The 19,507-nt window shown below is 47.9% G+C and overlaps 1 protein-coding gene across 13 annotated transcripts in view; it reads left to right on the top strand.

Annotated features, from left to right (window-relative positions):
• Positions 1-19,507, top strand: part of CAPRIN2 (caprin family member 2) — a 2,777,496-nt gene that overhangs the window by 550,384 nt on the left and 2,207,605 nt on the right. The window lies entirely within an intron of this gene.

Genomic DNA, 19,507 nt, shown 5'->3' with positions numbered 1-19,507 from the left:
GTTCTGGATTAAATTACCCTTCTCTATGCTGGGAAGGGCGGCTTTGTTGAAGATGGTGCTGCAGCTGCCTAGACTATTGCGTTTTATTTTGTCAATTTCACGATGCATATCACAAGGCCCTTTTTTAGGACCTTAGCAGGCATCTGCAGACGTTTCCTGCAGCAAAATGGGAGGAGTAGGATTGCACGATCAACGCTGTATAGGCCACATGCAGAGGGTGGCATTCGGGTCCCAAACTTTGAATTGTACTATGTAGCGGGACAGCTGCAATTTGTGGTAGACTGACTTGCTGAAGACCCTACCCTGGACACACTGATGTTAAAAGCCATTGATAGGCACTTTGTTTTGAAGGAGTTGTTGTGGTTCAGGAAACATCGGGTTGGCCAGGAGTCAAAATTGGTGTCCTTAGGGCAAAAAGTGCGACAGATCCATGGCTGTGATGGGGTTGACAGACCCGGTGTCAGAACAGATTCATCTGGTATCGATTGTTGAATCCTCGCCTCAGGCGAGAATGAACATCCGTAAGCACTAGGACGCTAGCAGAGTGGCCACAATAGGGTGTTTGTTACAAGATACTGCTTTCATACCCTTCATAGTATTGCCACAACAGATGGGAGTGCACCAAGGACAATGTTACATAGCACTCTTAGAAGTGAGATTACAAGTAGATGGCCTACATATGAGATGATGGAGAAGAATTCTATATTGTAAAATATTGCTGAGGGCGGGCATACCATATCGTGAATATACAACCTTTTACTAACCATTGGGTTTGTCTCTTCTCTGGAGGTAAAAAGGAAATGGGAGGAGGGTCTAGAGGTATCCTTTGCTGAGCCGAAATAGGCGATGATACTGTTGCCACAAGGTGTCACGTAATGAGACTACAGCTCATAGAATTGCTGGCGAGACAGAGCTTATTTGACACCGCTGATGATCGCTAGGTTTCCGGGGGCAGTGGCAAAGGGTTACCCCACGTGTAATGCGATGGATGCAGGAAGGCTTCACATGTTTTGGGCATGCCCCGTTGGTAGGGTTATTCTGGCAGGAGGTAGCAAGTAGACTACAGAAGGCAGGGATGGAATTGGGTGTGCGCTCTCCTGTTGCATGCCTACTAGGTTGCTTTACGCACCGCAAGGGTAGGACACATGTTGGCACACTGAAGGACTTGGTGCAACTTTTTTGTTTCTTCGCTGTATAGTCCTTCTTGAGCCATGGTCCTACTTCCAAGCGTCATGTCGGAGCTCACTCATCCCAGCTAGCGCTCCATGTCCTTTGTCAGCCGACCTGACACCTTGCAATGGTGCTGTGGGCAGTTACGCAGTAAAACCACTGGGAAGCGCCAGTGGAGGACTTTTTTCACACACCCCTTGACAAACCCACCCTTTTTAGCGTGACATTGGTACGTTATGCAAGCTGTCGGCGTCCGTCAATCAGAACTGGGTACGCTCGGGTGATACCACCCCAAGGATTCAAAATTGAGGGGAGCTATTTAGCTCCTGCTTGTAGCCTAGAAGGGCCTGGTTATCTTGATGTCAACAGCTACCAGGAGATACTTTTGGCTCCCCAGGCAAACGAATGCTGAACAAACACACCTATATGAATTTAACGCGTCTGGGAAAATCTATAAATTAAATGTTGTATAGCTGTCTAAATATTTAAGCATAATGGGTCATAAATAATGGACAAAGTGATGGGGTTAAATCTCATGTGAAAGTTAGATTTGAGACACGCTATGTGCTAGCTCCTCGTTCCCCAGTGGTAGCTCCTGATCATTGGTTAATGCTGTACACCCAGGATCTGCTTTTAGCTCCTGATTATAAAATCTTCATTTCGATCCATGCCATCCCTTTTCTATTTTATCGCAATGGGCTACCTCAAATTTGGAGGATATTGTGGTTCATCTGGACAGGGTTGCCAAATCATGCCAGTGAGTTTCCTCATTGAGACCATTTATATGCGACTGTAAATCGAATACCCACTCTTCCTTTCTCAGTAATGGGGTAGAACAATCTCCCCTTGGCAGTCTTTTTTTTTTTTTTTTTTAAATTGTCTTCTAAAATTGTCCACTTTAGGTCCTCTGGTTATGGCTTTCCCTGTACAAAGTGTTTGACAAGAGGAGCTGTCAATCTCTTGGTTCTAGTATTGGATTTGTGCTCCATTATACTTTTCCTCATTGTTCTTTCAGCCATACCAATGTACCTCAGGTTACACAGGTAGTTAAGAAGGTATGTGACCCCTGCCTTATTACAAATCATGAATGTTTGTGACCATGTTCTCTTCCAACCAATAACAATGGTGCGATTTCTACTGGTTTGTGGAACCACCTATAAAGATCCACAAGGAGAGTGGTCCTTTAACTCTTTTTTCCATAATTCTTTGGTCTGTTTATAAACCTACCCCACTTGATTAATTCAACATTGCATGTACTTGACGGTCACAAATATTCAGTGTCCTTTTAGTGGTTGGTCGTGGTTTGCTCAGATGCGCTCTGTTAAAAATCAGCCATAACTTTACCATCTCTTGAGACGGTTAAACAGAGGTGAATAATTGAATACTGCAGTGATTAACTCTGGTGTTTTTGCTTTTGCTTCAGGGTAATTTCGTGAGGGATATTATGTGCATATTTCCACAACTTCCTTGTGTCCAGCCTCTTTTCTTCTCAATATGGACCCTGTTGGGAGCACGCCTTGCCAAGACAAGCCAATATGCAGATGACCCACAGGTTTAGCTAAATATCAATTTCATAGACCTCCATCAACTTGAACTCTTTCAGGTTGAGCTTCAAATAGGTGTTTGATACCCAGGCTTGGATAAAAGATGAAGAACAAATTAATTCTCGTAGGACACCCACCAAGCATGCCCAAGTGCAGAATTGACTGACATGATGCTGAATAGATTCTCACCAACTCATCCAGTGCATCTCTACTTTGCAATTGACTGCATTCAAAACGTACATTGACAAGACCCAAACAGCAAGGTACCAGCTCATGGTCTTCTACAAAGTTCTTCCCACCACAAGTGTCGGACCAGTTGTCCAAGTAGTGGTCCTCAAACTTAATGGTAGCAGCTCGCTACTCCAGCAGTCCAATATGTGAACTGGGATCCTCTGAAAGCTGTCAGGCATGTTCATCATAGGAACAACAATTCAACTACATAAACACCATCCTCAAGGAGCTGCTCTGACTACTCTTATGAGCATGCATCATGAAAGAATGCCTACACCACCTGCAAAGTTGTCCCAACCAAAGCACAACTCTACCTGGTTGAGAAACTCGCCATCTCGGGAGGTCAGTGCACCATTTGAAGCCTCGATGTTGCCAGACTGGAAATGACAAGTGGGGGAAAATGAGAAGAAACTGGCTTTTCTGGTCCCGAATAAATTACCAATGCAGATAACTACATCATTCACTTTGGGCTTCAGGAAAGACTTGAAGACCCTAGTCTTCAAAGAACAGATCACCAATTGCTAATCTCTCCATTCAGTCCTACTTCTCCCCTGTTCTATCTACATATTCCAGCTACCACTTCACCTTACCTGTGACCCCCCCCCCCCCCCCCCGCAGGTGCATCCCTAAGTACAGGGCTTGGATTCCTGGGTAGGTGTATGCTTTATGAATCCCGAGCAGGCAGATTGTCCAATCTGGCTTGGACGTGGACACCCACACAGATAATGTAATATTGTGAAATTGCTGACTGTCATGACTTTTTGGCATCGAGGAGATTTTTTTTGGACTTGAGAAATGAGCCCTTCTGGCGAGGCTGATTAACTATGACAACTTAATATATTCTATTTGTATAAGTTGCAAGATTGGCTTGCTTGGATGCTAAGGAATAGTTATAATAAGGTACATTTTAGTAGTAAACTAATGACAAGAAATGGGGATAGATCAATGTGTGCCCCCATACCCATCCTGTTAAAAGGATTTATCATAAATCGTGATTCCCTGAAATCTGTCACTTTGGGATGTCTTGCTCTGGTGACCAAAGATCAAACTAAGACCAAAAAAAGTTCATCTACTGTCCTTTAGCCTCCAACTCAAGTTCTCGATTTGGCACACAATGTTCATAACAAAAGTATTTGTATTTTATTGTTAATGGTGCTTTAATCCAAAGCGCTTTACAGTTTAAAACGGGAACATTAAACAGAACATAGAAACAATAACAGTATATATGAGACGAACCAGAAAAACAGCATGTGGAACAATTTGCATTTGAGGAGGAAGAAGCATGGAGGGGAGGGGGCTGAAAAAAGAGAAAGCGTAGGGAGTTAGGAGGGAGGATTGAGATCGTGGGGAGATGGGGAAGATGGAGGGATGAGGAAGAGGATATTGGAAGGAGAGAGAAGGCATCAGGGAGGGGAGTGGAGGAGTGCTTTCAAGGAATTGAAGGAGGAATAGGTGGAAGTGGAGCAGATGGTGAAAGGGAGTTCCACTGTAGGGGGGCAAAGTAGTTCAAAGTAGGTCCATTTCTATTCTATGGACAAACGGTGTATATATATATCTAAATCTTCCTATGTTGTCCCTCCCACTCCTGATGGTTACTTGTGGTTCCGTCTTCTGCTGGATCTCAGGGTCACATAGATCCAATAGGCTGTGTGACTTCAGTAAATACAGGAAACAGTAAGGAGGTGCAGAACAATGGCTTTTACTGCATTCACTTATTGGCCGGGAGGTTAATCCGTCTTAAGTGAACAAAAGGCCGAGACCTCTCGAACCCACACCAAATCATGAAATTACAATAAATTCCAGCAATTACATTAATTACATTATCCTAGTGGCGCTCTCCATTTACAAACCTAAAGAACAGCATACTTTTATTTGTTTGCTTGTTAGGCGCTTCTAAAGCAAGTAAAATACTGTTTCAAAGTGGCCGCAGGGGAGGGAACAAGGAGTGAAGTACATTACAAACACAAAATTTAATAAGAGCAGTGGAGGGGAAAAAGGAAGAAAGGACGAACCTACTATGCCTTGTGAGTATTCAGAACATGCAAGTGCAGCAAGAAAGAGGGCAGAGGGGTTAGGAGCTGGGCCAATTGGGTGTGGTGGGACAGGGGCCCCGAGGGTACAGAAGGGCCCCTGACACCAATCACAGCAACTGAGTGGTTAGCAGAGACAGAAGGGAAGGAGGAGGTGAAGAGGAAAGTCTTGAGCTTCCGGTATTTAAGAAAGTCCTGCTCAAGACGAAGTGGCAGGGGCGAGACTGTTGCATAGGAGTGAGCCAGCTGAGGAAAGCGATCGACCACCTACCCTCTGTTTAGCTGAACACTTCACACAGAGTTGGTGCCAGAGGAACAAAGTGGTCAAGAGGGAGAGTATTTAGTAAGATGAAGTTGAAGATAGTGTGGTCGAGGGCCCAGACAGCATTGTGGATGATGCAGAGGGATTTGAATTTAATCCGTGCAGCAACTGGGAGCCAGTGAAGAATTTTTAGGGCAGGTGAGATGCAGTCCCTGGGCTTAAGGCCAAGGATGCGTCTCGCTGCCCTATTCTGGATTCGCTGGAGGGGAAGCAGACTCTCTCCCAAGGTTTCTACATCAAACGGAGCAAGGAAGGAGCTGGAGATGATGGAGGGTGCAAGAGAGCCGGCAGGAAGTTCAAAAGAGCTGTCTGCGTAACACTGGAAGTGAGGAGATGAGGCATGCCAGCTGAGCAAGATAAATGTTAAAGAGCCTAGGGGAAAGGATCAAACCCTGGGGTGCACACCACAGCAAGATAAGTGGGAGAGAAGGTGCCCAGGATCACTTGCGAAGAGCGGTCTGTTAGGAAGGATGTTAGCCAGTCCAGTGCCCGTTCCGAGATACCAAGGTTATTGTGGAGCTTTCCTATGAGGCTGGATTGCAGAGATTGAGAAGGATGAAGACAGCTGGGGAGTTGGGGTCCAGAGATGCAAGCATTTCTTCACAGGTATTCAGAAGAGCAGTTTTCGTGCCTCTGGATGCTTGGAATCCAGATTGATAGTCGTGGAGACCACCAGTGGGTTCGGTGTGAGAGTTGGGGTAATGCCAGCTTCTCCAAAAGCTTCCCCAGGAAGTGGATGATGGAAATAGGCAGTAGTTTGCTGGGCAGGTAGGGTCTGCTCAAGGTTTTTTCAGGTGTGGGCGCACAAGGGAGTGCTTAAGGGAGGAGGTGCAAGATCCAGTGACCAGAGTGATTGCAGAAATCGAGTGTAGGGGCAAGAGAGAAAATGTTATCCTTGATGTTTTTGGATGAGCTAGGGAAAACCTGTTTAGAAGAGACCTTCATGGAGCAGACAACTCTAGTAACTTCAGGTGTGACGGGAGGAGGGTGAGGGGCCAAGGGAGGCAACAGGGTGTCGGATGGGTTGGGATGGTGGGTAGCCAGGGTGTTCTGAGTTTTGGTGGCGAATTGAGTGGCCAGTGTGTTGCAGAAGGCCTGGGATGGAGGAGAGGAGACTGCAGAACAGTTGGCTAGTTCCCTGCAGATCCTGAACATTTCAGCCATGGTGTTGGAGGCACTGGAAACCTGTGCCTGTATGTGGGCGCTTTTCTTGGCACGGATGGAGTTTGTGTTGCCCTTGGAGCAGACGGCAGGCCAGTTTGTCCGAGGATGAGCCTGAGGTTTGCAATTTCCGTTCTGACACCCTGCACTTTTGTTTCAGGGCTGCAAGTTCAGAGTCATTCCAGTACCAGTTGTCATGCTTAGACAGGTTTCAGGTGGATCCTTCTGACTGGGGCAAGAATGTCAAGAGTATTGGTGATGGACAGGTGGAGGTTGCTGAGAGTAGTCGGAGGTAGAATCAGAGTCGGGGTTTGAGGGGTGGATGAAGGTGGAAGCGAAGGCAGCAGCTGACATGGGTTTCGTTGGGCGGATGTTGGTAAATGTGGTTGGTAGGGCTTTTTTGGGGGGGGGCGGTCAGAGGGCCAAAGGGACCCAGGTGGGTAGAGAATGGTCAGACTAGGAGAGGAGTGACTAGTGGGGGGGAAGGGAGGTGTCACAGTATGAAGGGTGTCCAGAGTGTGTCCAGTTGAATGGGTTGGCCCAGAAGGGAGAAAGGAGGGGGAAAGAGGTGTAGAGGTCCGTGAAATGAGTATATGCAGAGGTTGGTGAGTCATGTTGGATGTTAAAATCACACTGGATGAAAGGAAGGAAGAACAGAAATCTGCCCATTCAGAGAGGAATAGGGTGGTGGCGCCTGGAGGCCAGTAAATGGTAGCTCAGTTTATTTTATAATCTTTTATTCGGCTTGTGGGCCATAAAAGAACATAGTCGTAGAGCTTCATTTCAAAATACAGCATTAATGTATAATACATTTTTCGAAAACATTTAAGATCCATAAAAAATTACAGCAGCATAGCAATTTGTAAAATCTTATGAAAACCGATTTGATAAAACAAGGGCAAAGTATCCAATTCTTATCATACTGTTTAAAATCTTGCAGACCCCCCACAAGGATCACAATATAGATTAAACAATTCTCCATAGAGCAAGTTTACCCAATGTGAGTGGTATTGATAGGACAGCATCCCGCAATATGGGCCTCAGCAGGCAAGCCTGGTGTATACATTTTGAAACTTAATAGACTCTTCCCTGGATGTCAGTTTTCTTACATAACTCCAGAGCTTCGTTCGCTGTGGACACATTAGCTGACCTCAAAAAAGGGTTTAGATACAACTTTCTCAGTCCCTGAGTAGCGGGCCAAAGGAACATGAAATGCACAAGTCTCCTCACTTGCATAGCACAAGGGACAAGCACTTGCGTTTTCTTGTCTTAAGCGGTAAATTTAGCCACCTTCAAAGAGTGTAATCTAAAATTAATATACAGGGCCGGCCAAACCGGGCCATGATCCAATCAAGATATTTCTCAAACCCAAAATCTGGCTTGGCTAAAAAATATTCTGTTGCCAGTTTTAGCCTCATACAGACCGATACACTGCGTCCTCTGTAAAACTCATCACTTAATTTAGCCTTAATATCTTTGATCTTTGACTTCCTAATCAACGGAGAATGGAGCCAAGCTTCATGCTCGTCTTAGTCGCTGAGGCATTTTCTAACATGTGCCAACCATGGAAATCTCTTGGCTCCCTTGAGGGTTATCACATGGATCAGCCTAAAGGCCTCCAATCTGACGTTGCCCAGAGCATTAAACAATAAAGAATTTGTTTTGCGGCAGCAACTGATTCAATGGGGCATGCGTCAAGTTCAAGATGCAACAGGACGTTGGGCGTGGATATGGAGTCATAATATTTTCTTAAGGAACTTATTTTCTACCCACCTGTGATTTCAGGTTTGCAAACCCCCATAAACCTGCCCTGTACACGGTGGCTGCCATGGCATGCTTTTTTTTATATAGATCCAATGCTGGGGATACCCCCCTGCCATGGCTATTGTGACGGATTTGATTGGTCCAGGTACCACTGTTGCTAAAACGTATACCCAAATAATCTCGGTACCTTACTTGTTGGAGTGGAAGCCCCCCAGCTCAGGTATCCACGTTCAAATTTTTCCCAAAAGTTGGTTTAAAGACCATTGATTTTGTTTTCTCTGTATTCAAGATCAATCTTCAAATTGTTTTCAGTAAAAGCAAACAATTACCACTTTAAGCCCTAAGGGCTAGTTTCCAGGATGATGACATTGTCAGCGAAGAGGCCTGGGTATCTCGTGTTGCCCAACTTTGGCGGGTCTTTACCCTCCAATAACTGATTAACCACTTCCTGTATAGAAATACAGAAAAGCAGAGGAGCCAGGGGGCAACCCTGCCTTACTCTTTTGGTTACACTGAATTAATCGGTGGCCTCACCCCCAAGTCCACTCTCTGATTACAGCCTTATTGTCCTTACAAAGGTTTTTGATTGCCCTTAATAGCCGCATTGGCATTCCTTTTTTGCAAAACTTGCCATAGCAAATTTTGCTGGACAGTCGAATGCCTTCCTTGGGTCTACAAATGTGGCATACAATCTAATCCTATTGAGAAGTGTTTTTTTGGGTGATATTGTAAAGGCGTAAACTCTGATCAACTGTTCTGTTACCACACAGGAAGGCCACCTGAAGCGTGCACATTATCTGAGATCATCCCTATATTTGCCTCAAAAGTACCTTGGCAAACATTTTTCCCCACGCTGTCTAACAGCGAGATGGGGCGATAATTTGTAGGGCTACCCCCCCCTTTTGTTAAGTCATGATTTCTGCTGTTCTCCTTTAATCGGGGACAGAGTCAGAACTAACGCACACTTCGAAGAGCGTCTGGCTCATGACTGGCTCTAAAGAGGTCTATCAGTACTTTGTCTGGTCATGGCGCCTTCCACGCTTTTTGTGTTGATTGCAATTTCCACATCTTTAATACTAAACATGAGCCCTTCCAGTTCTTGGTTGGCCAAATCCCGATCCCCCTCATCCTCGTAAAGTTGTGAGTAATGGGCCAACCATGTTTCTGAGGTTATGCTGCACTTGATTTCTAAGTTTCACCTTACCTCGGTGGCCGAAACCAACTTCCAGAAGGCAACAATCTCTGCAGTCTAGTGCAGATGCCAGTAACTCCTCTATTGCAGCAGCAAATGGATCTTTCTTAAATGTAACAAGTGCTTCATATTCAGACTTTCCTCTGCAATAGGACCTTATCGGTCACTTTGCCCTTGGCGAACGTGTTTGCCAACTCTTGCTTGGCCATTACACACTCCTAGTCATACCATTCAACCCTATGTAAGGCTTTTCGTTTTATGTGACATCTAGTACTTGTGATGAAGGGGATATTCCTCTGACAACCTCCCCAAAGCTTCTCGTCACCTCAGAGGCTTCTATTTTGGTGAGGCAGATCCTCTCGAGTTGAAGGGTAATGGCCTTGTAGAGGTGTGGTCTAAAGTTGTCCCGGCTCCGGTTTGCCCATTTGACGGCCCTTCGACCATGGCCAGTGACTGTTATGGCCTGCTTCCATGCACCATGTTCTGCTAGTGGTGGGTCAGTGCATTCAAGGTCAAAAGTTTACACTAGAGGCCTCTGGTCACTTTCGCAGTTATCCAGTACCTCAAAATTACGTATCTTGGACCAGACCTCAACTGACACAAATACATAATCAATTATGGTGGAGCCCATTGGCCCAGCAAATGTCATTTTAACGGGAGTATCTTTGATAAATCGCCCATTACACGCTTGTGTTGCCATGTCCTATAAAACCCTTATTATAGCAACGGCATATCTATGGATTTTTTTAGGATATGATGCTCTTACCGGGGATATCTCCCAAGCCTCGTCTTGGTTGTCCCATAAAACTTCCAATTCCGCAATCTGTTCCAGCTACATGTTCAAATCCCCTGCACTGATATTTAGCCCGCCCCCTTGATCTCCAATTGGTGTGGCCAGTTTGAAGAACTTCTGCATGACAACCAGGGTGTTCAGTCTATTCTAGACGTTAAAGAGGGATTTCTTGCCTAATCTGAGTTGCTGCGGCCAAGCATTGTAAGTCTGAGTTGCAAGGTAGTTGGACTGTCTTCCAATTCGGCAACCACCCAGATCGGTAAACCTCCACAAGGGCGACATTTCACACCTTTGGATGCAGGGACAAAGAATGTCTAATATTGCTGCAGATCCGCCGGGATCATTACATGGGTTTCCTGCAGGAGCACCAGCTGAAATTTTCTGGTCAATGAAATCCAAGTTGGGGAGGACATGGTCCTGGCCAACCCAGTTACATTTCAAGATATTGTTTTTTTTTTTTAAACATGTTTATTTTTGATCGACACAGCAGAGAAAAGTACATTACAACATATTCTTTCATGACACTCTGTGCAGCTCATTGATCATCTCCTCCCCCATCAACCCCATTCCCGCCCCCCCTTTTCGTCCAAATCTTGCTCTTCTGTCCATTGCATCATCTCCGTGCTCCTTGCCGTTAGAGAGTTTTCTACCGCTCGTGGCTTAAAGGTTAGTGCTGGATAGCTCTGGGCATAGTCTATTACAGGGGACCAGATGTTCGTGAAGCGGTGAAGGAGGCCTCTGTTTGCCGCCATGATCTTTTCTGCGACAAAGATGTCCCAAAGTTTCAGCCACCATAGGATCATCAGGGGTCCCTCCGGCAATTTCCAGGTTCGTGCCACTGTGATTTTAGCGGCCAGGAGGAGGTGAGTGAGGAGGGTGGCACTTCTACCCGACCTTGGGTATATGCCTGGAAGCGGGGATCCTAGTAGGATTGATTCTGGCTCCAAGGGCAGCTTTATCCCAGTTATGTCTGCTATGGTGGCGATGCATTGGGCCCAGAAGTTTGCAACCACTGGGCAGGACCACCACATATGGATGAACAATCCCTGTAGGCCGCATCGACGCCAGCATCGAGGGTCCAAGGCTGGGTTGATATGGTATAGTCTAAGTGGCGGGTAGTACCATCTTAGAAGTTGTTTATTGGCACTCCCGATTGTTGGATGGGAGTACCAATGCCTCAGTTGCATGTATGTGAATCTGTTTCCGCCAGGTCAAAGGTGTTTTTGCATTGTTCAAAGGTGAGTGGTTGATTCCTCTCAAAGAGCTGGCTTAGGGAGCTGTGGCCGCCGGCGATCCAGTTCTTAAAGTTCACTAGGTGGGTTCCTGGGGAGAACGCTGGGTTATGAAATACCGGGGAAGCTGGGCCTAGGCCTCTATGGATTCCCCTCTGTTTACAAGTCCATTCCCAAGCTTTTACAGTCTGCCTAGAGGAAGAGAGGATGTTCGGCCACGTTCTTCGGAGGACTGGGGAAAGGTGCAGGAGGAAGCGGAGAGGGAGGGGTAAGCAGGATTGTTCAATCTCGACCCATCTAGGTCTGTTCGAGGTTATCGTCCAGCCCACAGTGTGAGCCAGCTGGGCTGCGATCTGGTATTTCTGGAGGTCTGGGACTCCTAGGCCTCCCAAGTTCGGATTGCTCAGCATTGTCTTGAGCGGGGATCCTTGACTTTTTACCTTTCCAGATGAAGCATAGTACCTTCCTTTGGAGGCGCAATAGTGGGGACCGGGGGATCAAAACTGGAATGGCCGAACAAGTGTAAAGCAGGCGTGGAAGGAGGTTCATTTTACATGCCGCTATGCGGCCCAGTAGTGAGATCTCCTGCGAGATCCAGCGAGTGAGGTCTTCCAAGGTCTTGAACAGTGGTTGAAAGTTCGCTTGGCAGGTATCCTCTGGTCGGGCTGTGATCTGTTCTCCTAGGTAGGGGATGGACTTTTCGCTGAGCTGGATCAGGCAGAGGGCTCAAAGAATCCTTATCTTCCTGCTCCAGTCTCACCCCCAGGGCCGATGATTTCGCGAAGTTTATTGCGAATCCTGAAACTTCACCCAAGCGATGAATTTCTGCCAGGGAGGACCTCGGCGATTGGGTGGTGTCCGATATGGTTAATAACACATCATCCGCATATAGTGCTATTTTATGTTGAGTGGGGCCTACTTGGAGGCCTTTGATTCTGGGGTTCAGTCGGATCCTTTGGGCCAGTGGCTCCATAACCAGGGAGAAGAGCAGGGGAGACAAGGGGCATCCTTGTCTGGTGCTGCATAAGGGGATCGGGTTAGATAGGAAGCTGTTAACGCGGAGCAAGGTCTTCGGTGATTGGTAGTTCGCTAAGACAAGTTTCTGAAATGTGGGTCCAAAGTGAAAGGACTCTAGGGTGAATCAGAGGAATGACCAATCTACTTTGTCAAAGGCTTTAGTCGCATCTAAAGCTAGCACAGCCAATTTACGTGCATCTCGTTGAGTGACTTCGACCAGGTTTAGGACCCTGCGGATGTTGTCTGCAGTGGATCTATTCAGTACGAATCCTGTCTGGTTTGGGTCGATGTCCGGGAGCACTCTCGCTAATCGGTTGGCCAAGACCTTTGAGTAAATGTTACCATCCAGGTTTAGTAGAGAGATGGGTCTATACGCTGTGATGTCTCTGGGGCCTTTTCCCGGTTTCAGGGCGAGAACTGTGATCGATTCCTGCATGGATGAGGTGATGGACCCCGAGGTAGCGAAGGAGTTAAAGAGCGATGTGAGGGAGGTCACCAGCTGCGAGCGAAAGACTTTGTAAAAGCGGGTCGAGAATCCGTCTGGACCCGGGGCCCTTGGTTTGAGACTTTTGATGACTTTGTCGACCTCTTCGCTCGTGATCGGGGTCTCCAGCTCGTCTCGCTCCGTAGGGGCGATCCGGGGAAGTGCTGAATCTCGCAGGTACGAGAGCTGCTCTTCGGGTGATCTCGGGGAGGCTGTCATCGTGTCTGTGAGGTGAGTGACTGCGAAGTGTTGCTTGTCTCCCTCTGCGAACTGGACTCTGCCCTGGGAATCGCGGAGGCCTAGGATGGAATTTCTCTTTCTAGTCTTCGCCAGTTTTTCCACCAGCAATTTGTTGGCCTTGTTCCCTTTAGCGTAGTAGCTCTGCTTAGTTCTGGCAAGAATCTGAGCCGTGTCCTCAGCGTAATGTGCTTCTAGCTTCTTTCGAGCTATCTTGGAAGCCAGTAGCAGGTCGATGCGAGAGTAAGTTCTGTGTACATAAGAATAGAATGCTGGGTGTAAGACTCCATGTGTCGACCACATCCAAGGTGCGGAAAAGTTTAAGCAGAGCTGTTGCCACACTGAAGTCTTTACGAGCGGGGGGGGATGAGATTAATCTTTTATTGGGTCAGGGGCTCAGTTGAAGTCTCCCCCTATTATCGTTTGACCCTCCCCGAATGGTCGGAGGGCATCTTCCAGAGCTGAGTAAAACTCTTCCTGTTTATCATTCGGGGCGTAGATCGAGATAAGGGAGTATAGCTGGCCGTAGATCCGGCATTTAATTGCTATGAAACGGCCATCTGGGCAAAGTGTCTAAAATTTGTAGTCTAAGTGTCTTAGCGATGAGTAAAGCTGCTCCACCTTTTTTGGTGCCGTTCGATGCCAGGAATTGTAACGGGAATTGTCTGTCGCGGAGCTTAGTGAAATCTGCTGGAATCGGGTGAGTTTCTTGAAGGAATACGACTGAGGCCTCTTCGTTCTGTAGACGCCGTAGCATAGATTTCCTCTTCTGCGGCCCGTTTAAGCCTCTGACGTTGAGGGTTAGGAACTTCACTTTCAGGTGTGGTTGAGGGTCATTGTGGGCTTTCCTCGACGGCTGGGGTGGGCTCCAAGGGTGAGTTGGTGACCTACTCCTCGGAGTGGGGTGTGGGCCGCTCTGGGCCCGCGGCATAGTTATGTTACGCTTTAGTTTCAGGATCGGCTAGATCACGATAGAGGGGTATGACTGGATCATCGTATTCTCCGACGTCTCTGTGCTTTAGACCAGGATTGTTGTTGCTGTCTTTGGGGTGATTGGTCCGGTTTTTCTGGCGGGAGATGAGGACTGGAGGAGCGCGAGGCCTCCGGGGAGTTTGGATGCAAGATGGATTTCGCGTCCTCAAGTTGGCTGATTTTGCGCAGGGGTTCCCTGGTATGTGAATTGGAGAGTGGAAAGGAACAGCCATCGGTAGCGGATCTGCTGGCTTTAGAGGAACAGGGTCAAGGGCTTGAGGGCTCTTCTTTTCTGAAGGGTCATCAGGGTGAGATCCTGGAATATCTGAAGTGGGGTACCCATAAATGAGAGCTCGTCCTTGGTGCGGCTTATCGCCGAGATGGCCTCTTTGGTGGCGTAGAAATGGACTCTAGTCTACTCCTCGCCTCGGGTGCAATCTGTGGGTTCACTCCAGGACGAGTTGAGCTTTGTCCGTGAGCGGGAGAAGGGCCTGGAAAACATTGCTTATATATTCTGGTAGTTCTTTGTCTTGGATAGATGGGACCCCTCGGATGCGCAGGTTATTCCGTCGTGCCCTATTCTCCAGGTCCTCCTGCTTAAAATCGAGCACTTCGCTTCTAGTCTGGAGCGCTTGAATCTCGCGTCGCATTTCTATTAGCGTTGCGTCATGGCTCTGGGTTAAGTCCTCGACTTCTCCTAGCCTCTGTTCGGCTTCTGTGAGTCGTTGGTCTGTCTGTTCTAGACGTGTGGTGAGCTCGGTCATGCAGGACCTAAACTCAGCTTTGATGTCCTGCATGAAGGCCACGATGTCATCTTTGGTGGCCAGCTTAGCTTGTTCTTCCGGGGCCTTCTGTGGGGTGAGCCTAGGGGGAAGGTCCGGCTTCTTTGCCTTATCCGGTACTAGGAGCATGGTGGAAATGTCCGAAGGCTGGGTGTTTTAGCGGGCTTCGATATCTTGCCAGTACAATGACCTTGGGGTTTCTTTTCCGGATGGGTCGCAAAGGGTAGGGGACTGCCCGCCGGGGGAGTTGCTGTTTCAGGCTCTACACCGGGCTGAGATCCGGGATATCAGGGTGACGGTGGGCAGGGGCGCCCCAGGAATTCGCCAGGTGGCTGGGCCAGCAGAGGATCGAGGTTCAGGCTTCTGTGGCCGGGTTCCTCTGTTGTAGCTGGAATGGTGTTGGGGGAGGGGAAGCCGGAGTTCAGCTACTTATCAGGGACTCAGGTGATTCACCCCTGTTGTGCCAAGTTTAGAGCAAGGCCTCAGGGCCCTCAATTAGTGAGTGCCTCGGGGGGGGCCGAGCGCTTCGCTCACTCCGCAGGGCCGATGCTTATGGGGGATGGGCTCACCTCTCTTTTGTCGCCGCTCTCTGATGCCGCAGTTCCTCCAGGCCTCGGTTCGGATCTGGCTCAGACGCTGCTCGCTGGTCAGCCACGGAGAGGGAATCCCTTTGTTTTCACTGCTCCGTCCGCGTAGGTACCCTGGAAATCTTCGGAGCGAGCCGCCAGTGACGGGGCGAGGAATCTCACCTCACGGCTCCACCTCCACCTCCTCAGCAGGTCCCGTCCGCCATCTTGAAAACGTCGCTGCGGGACTGCGAGCGTGGGGGTGTTCGATCCATTTCAGTGCTTAATCGGGGAATAATGGAGCCTTACTGCACATCGGCAAGTGCCCCAGCATATCAGCTTGCCATAGCTCTATCGGTCGATTCGATCCGTTCGCTTGGGGTTGATTAAATGCTAAATGCCGCGGGTCTCGGGCGGAGGCCCTCAGGGAAGCAGCCGCATCGCTGGTGCTCCAGGCCACGCCCCCCAAGATATTGTTTATAATGACCTAGTTTTCCCTGCTTCACCGATCGACTGTCCACTCCTTCCAGCTGGTTGTGCCCAGCCTGGATGGGGATGGCATCTACCCCCCTATCTATTCCTAGAATTCTCCCAACATTTCCATTCATTTCACAAGCTGACGGGTGGGCCCTGTAAGGAACTCATGGTGGCAACAGTAAAGACCGACACAAGTGATTACAGTTCAAGGGTGTTTATTAAACTGTATACAGACTGGAAAACACCTAATCTAAACCTAAATCGAAGATGGAAACAAGCGTCGACCATCAAATGAAAATAAAACTGTCCTAGCGACATTGTCAAAATAAAAAGGGCCTATACTAAGAAGCCTATTGCCAAACCTTTCAACTAATACAAAAAGGGTGTGGGATGGTTTTCAAGAAAAGAAGTGTTCACAAATATTTCAGTATGCGGTTGCTTGGGTCTCTCTTCCTCACGTTTTGTCAAGGGGTAACGTGGGATCTTGGAGCACAGCACACACAAGCGTTCTCAGCAGGCGCCAACAGTTCTGTTCCAGCCTTTCAGGAGACTTGATGGCCAAGTCTAGTTTCCCTTCAAAGTGTCTTGCCTTCGAGGGTCTGACTTATTCAAATAACAAAAGTTCCTTCAACTAAATGAAAGCTTGCTTCATTGTTTTACTTAGGGTGAGGCTTCTTCACCCCCTGGATCTCCCTCTTCCGGGCTCGGATCCTAAAACTGTTCTCATCGATAAATCAAGGCCTTCAGTGGTTGAGTCTCCTAGTTCTGAGGGCCTGATGGGTCACACACAAATCAAATGCCATGTTCTGTTCTACGTATATCTTTGGGGGGGGGGGGCTTCACCCATGGGTCACCCTCTTCAAAGTGCAGACCCCTCTACTTTCAGCCTCCTTCCATTTGCTTCCTGATGGTCTGCCTCAATTGTTCATCAACCCCAATCAAAGCCACCCGCGTTATCTGTGGGGAGCACGGAGACGGGATCTCCATTACCTGGCTCTCTGCCACATATCCACACCTAGATCTAACAATTTTCACCAGCTCCCCCACTGTGATTTGGACAGCCACATCCATCCATTGAGGAAGTAGGGCTTACACTTGGCCCTCAACAACTAAAACTCAGAAGTTGTCTTCCGATGACCATCTAACCACGTATTGGAGTTGACTCGCCAAGTAATATACTTCAAAGTTGGGTAGTCTAAAACCACCTAGTGCACATGGGTTCTGTAGTTTCCATAACGCTATTCTATTCCTGGAGTTTTGCCAAATGAACCCTCTACATATGTTCTGTATTTTGGTGAATAATCGTTTGGGTATCATGTATGGGATGTTCGCAAAGTAGTGTAGTAACACCACCATCTTTAGTAGTGCCCCTCTCGCCATCGTGGTCAGTGGCAGCTTAGCCCAAAATGCCATGCTGTTGGCTATTCTGGTCACTGCCTTCTCCATGTTCTGCTTGTGTTCAGCCTCAACCTTGTGATGCACCTATTCTAATGTATCTAAACTTCTCGGTTTCCCACTTTATTTGCAACACCAGTAATTCGTGCCTTGCTATTCTCACATATCTACCCAGGGGGAAGATGCTAGATTTCTTTGGGTTTACCATTCTACCAGACAGCATCGCGTAGCGCTCCATGACTTCCAATATATGCTGTATATTCTCCTCCGGGTACCTCAGGTGCAGCAACATAACATATCCACACCCGTATCAAACGCTTAGTTGAACATTGCCAGCATGGGGAGGGGGAGCTATTGCGCTCTCTATGCCTTATAGAACTCACTCAGGAGTCCATCCGTCCCTGGGGCCTTATTGGTAGGTAGCATCTTGATCACATGTTCGAGTTCCTCTAGCGTTATTGGACCTTCCAGATTATCATGGTCTGTCATCTCGAGCTTGGGCAAAGCGATCTCTGTTAATGCTTCGTGTATATCTGAATCTCCCTGCATAAGCCCCCCCCACCGCTCTGGTGTCTGAATACAGTCTCTGACGATATTCACAAACTCATTCACCCCATCCTGGGGATCCTGCATCTGCCCATCTATCCCATGTATTGCCCTTATTGCTCGTCTGGGGGTGGGCTGTGGGGTCTTTTGTATAGCCAGGCCAACAACCTCGCTGGCTTATCACCTTATGTTTGCTGTCTCTCCACATTTATTATAGTTCAAATTACTGAGCCTATCCCAGTGGTCCCAACATTATTGCTGCAAGTGATTTATAGTTTCGGTAACCCCAGGGGACGCCAAACCTTCCTGTATTTCTGTTTCTAGCTTCCTCTCCGCATTACGTAGGTCTTGTAGTATGGTGCTTTGTAACCCTTGTGATTTCGCTATTGCTGCTCCCCTTACCACCACCTTAAATGTCCCAGCTGAATCTACACTGCTGCTTTTCAGTTCTAAATGCTATTTTCTGTTCCCTTTCAGATCTTCCCTAAACGCTGTCTTTCAGCGCCTCAGCTCTGAGTCGCCATGTCGGAATTCTCACTCGAGGGGGCAAGTACTGCCACGTTGCCATCAGCGGTGCATGGTCTGAAAGAACCATGCCCTTGTAATTCGCCTGTGTCACTTCCTTCACCAACTCCGTTCCTATGAATATGTAATCTAGTCTGGTGTGAAGATTCTGGGGGGTGGAATAGTGAGTATCCTCTATCCTGTGGGTGATGCATTCTCCATGCATCCTTTAACCGAAAGTCATTCAACAGGGTGCGCAAGGCTGTGGCCGGTGGGGCCGGTTTACCAATTTTATCTGACCTATCTCGCTTTGGGTACAAGGTAAATTCAGACCCCCCCTCCCCAATATAACCGCACCATCCATCTAAGGGCTTATCTTGGCGTACAAAGTCTTAAAATAGGCTGTGGTATCCTGGTTCGGGGCATAAACATTGATATTCACCTTGTTGTCTACCATCCCCTTTTATTAGTTCCATTCTCCCTTCTTTATCTGCAGTAGACTGCACTAGCTTGAACAGTACATGTGGCGCTATCCACGCAGTAACTCCTGGCATATGCTGAGTACGACTCTCCCAGGGTCGTACCTTTCCACGTCCTCGATACCACCGCTTGCTTCTCTGCGTTCAGGTGTTTTTCTTGTAGTAACGCGATATCTATTTTCTGCCTCCTCAGATGCATCATGACCTTGTTTCGCTTGATGTAATTCAGTTCCCTCACATTCCAGGTTACTATTCTCATGTCTCCCATCTTATCCATTTCCCACTCAGTCACCGCCCCACTCTTATTTTCTTGTGGCATGTGTTTGTAGGCTTGCCCTCCCATAACTCCCCAACGCTCCCTTGCAAATCCCCAACTGCTCCCCTCCCTTATCCTCCCCCAACTGTTGCCCAGCTCCAACTGTGGATCTCGGGCTACCCTGCATCTAAATTTTTCTCAGACCTAGCCGAAACTCTGGGCACCGACCTACTGGTGTCCCGACTAAACTAACTACTTGGGTAGTACCGTGTTCCGACTATGTCTCCTGCATTACAGTAACCTATCAATTTACAACTCAAGGCCTATATGTTAAGTTCGCTCTCAATTCCACC

Source organism: Ambystoma mexicanum, chromosome 12 (genome assembly GCF_040938575.1).
Source record: "Ambystoma mexicanum isolate Mex_15411 chromosome 12, UKY_AmexF1_1, whole genome shotgun sequence".
Taxonomy (NCBI): domain Eukaryota; kingdom Metazoa; phylum Chordata; class Amphibia; order Caudata; family Ambystomatidae; genus Ambystoma; species Ambystoma mexicanum.
This window is presented reverse-complemented; position numbering and strand designations above follow the sequence as displayed.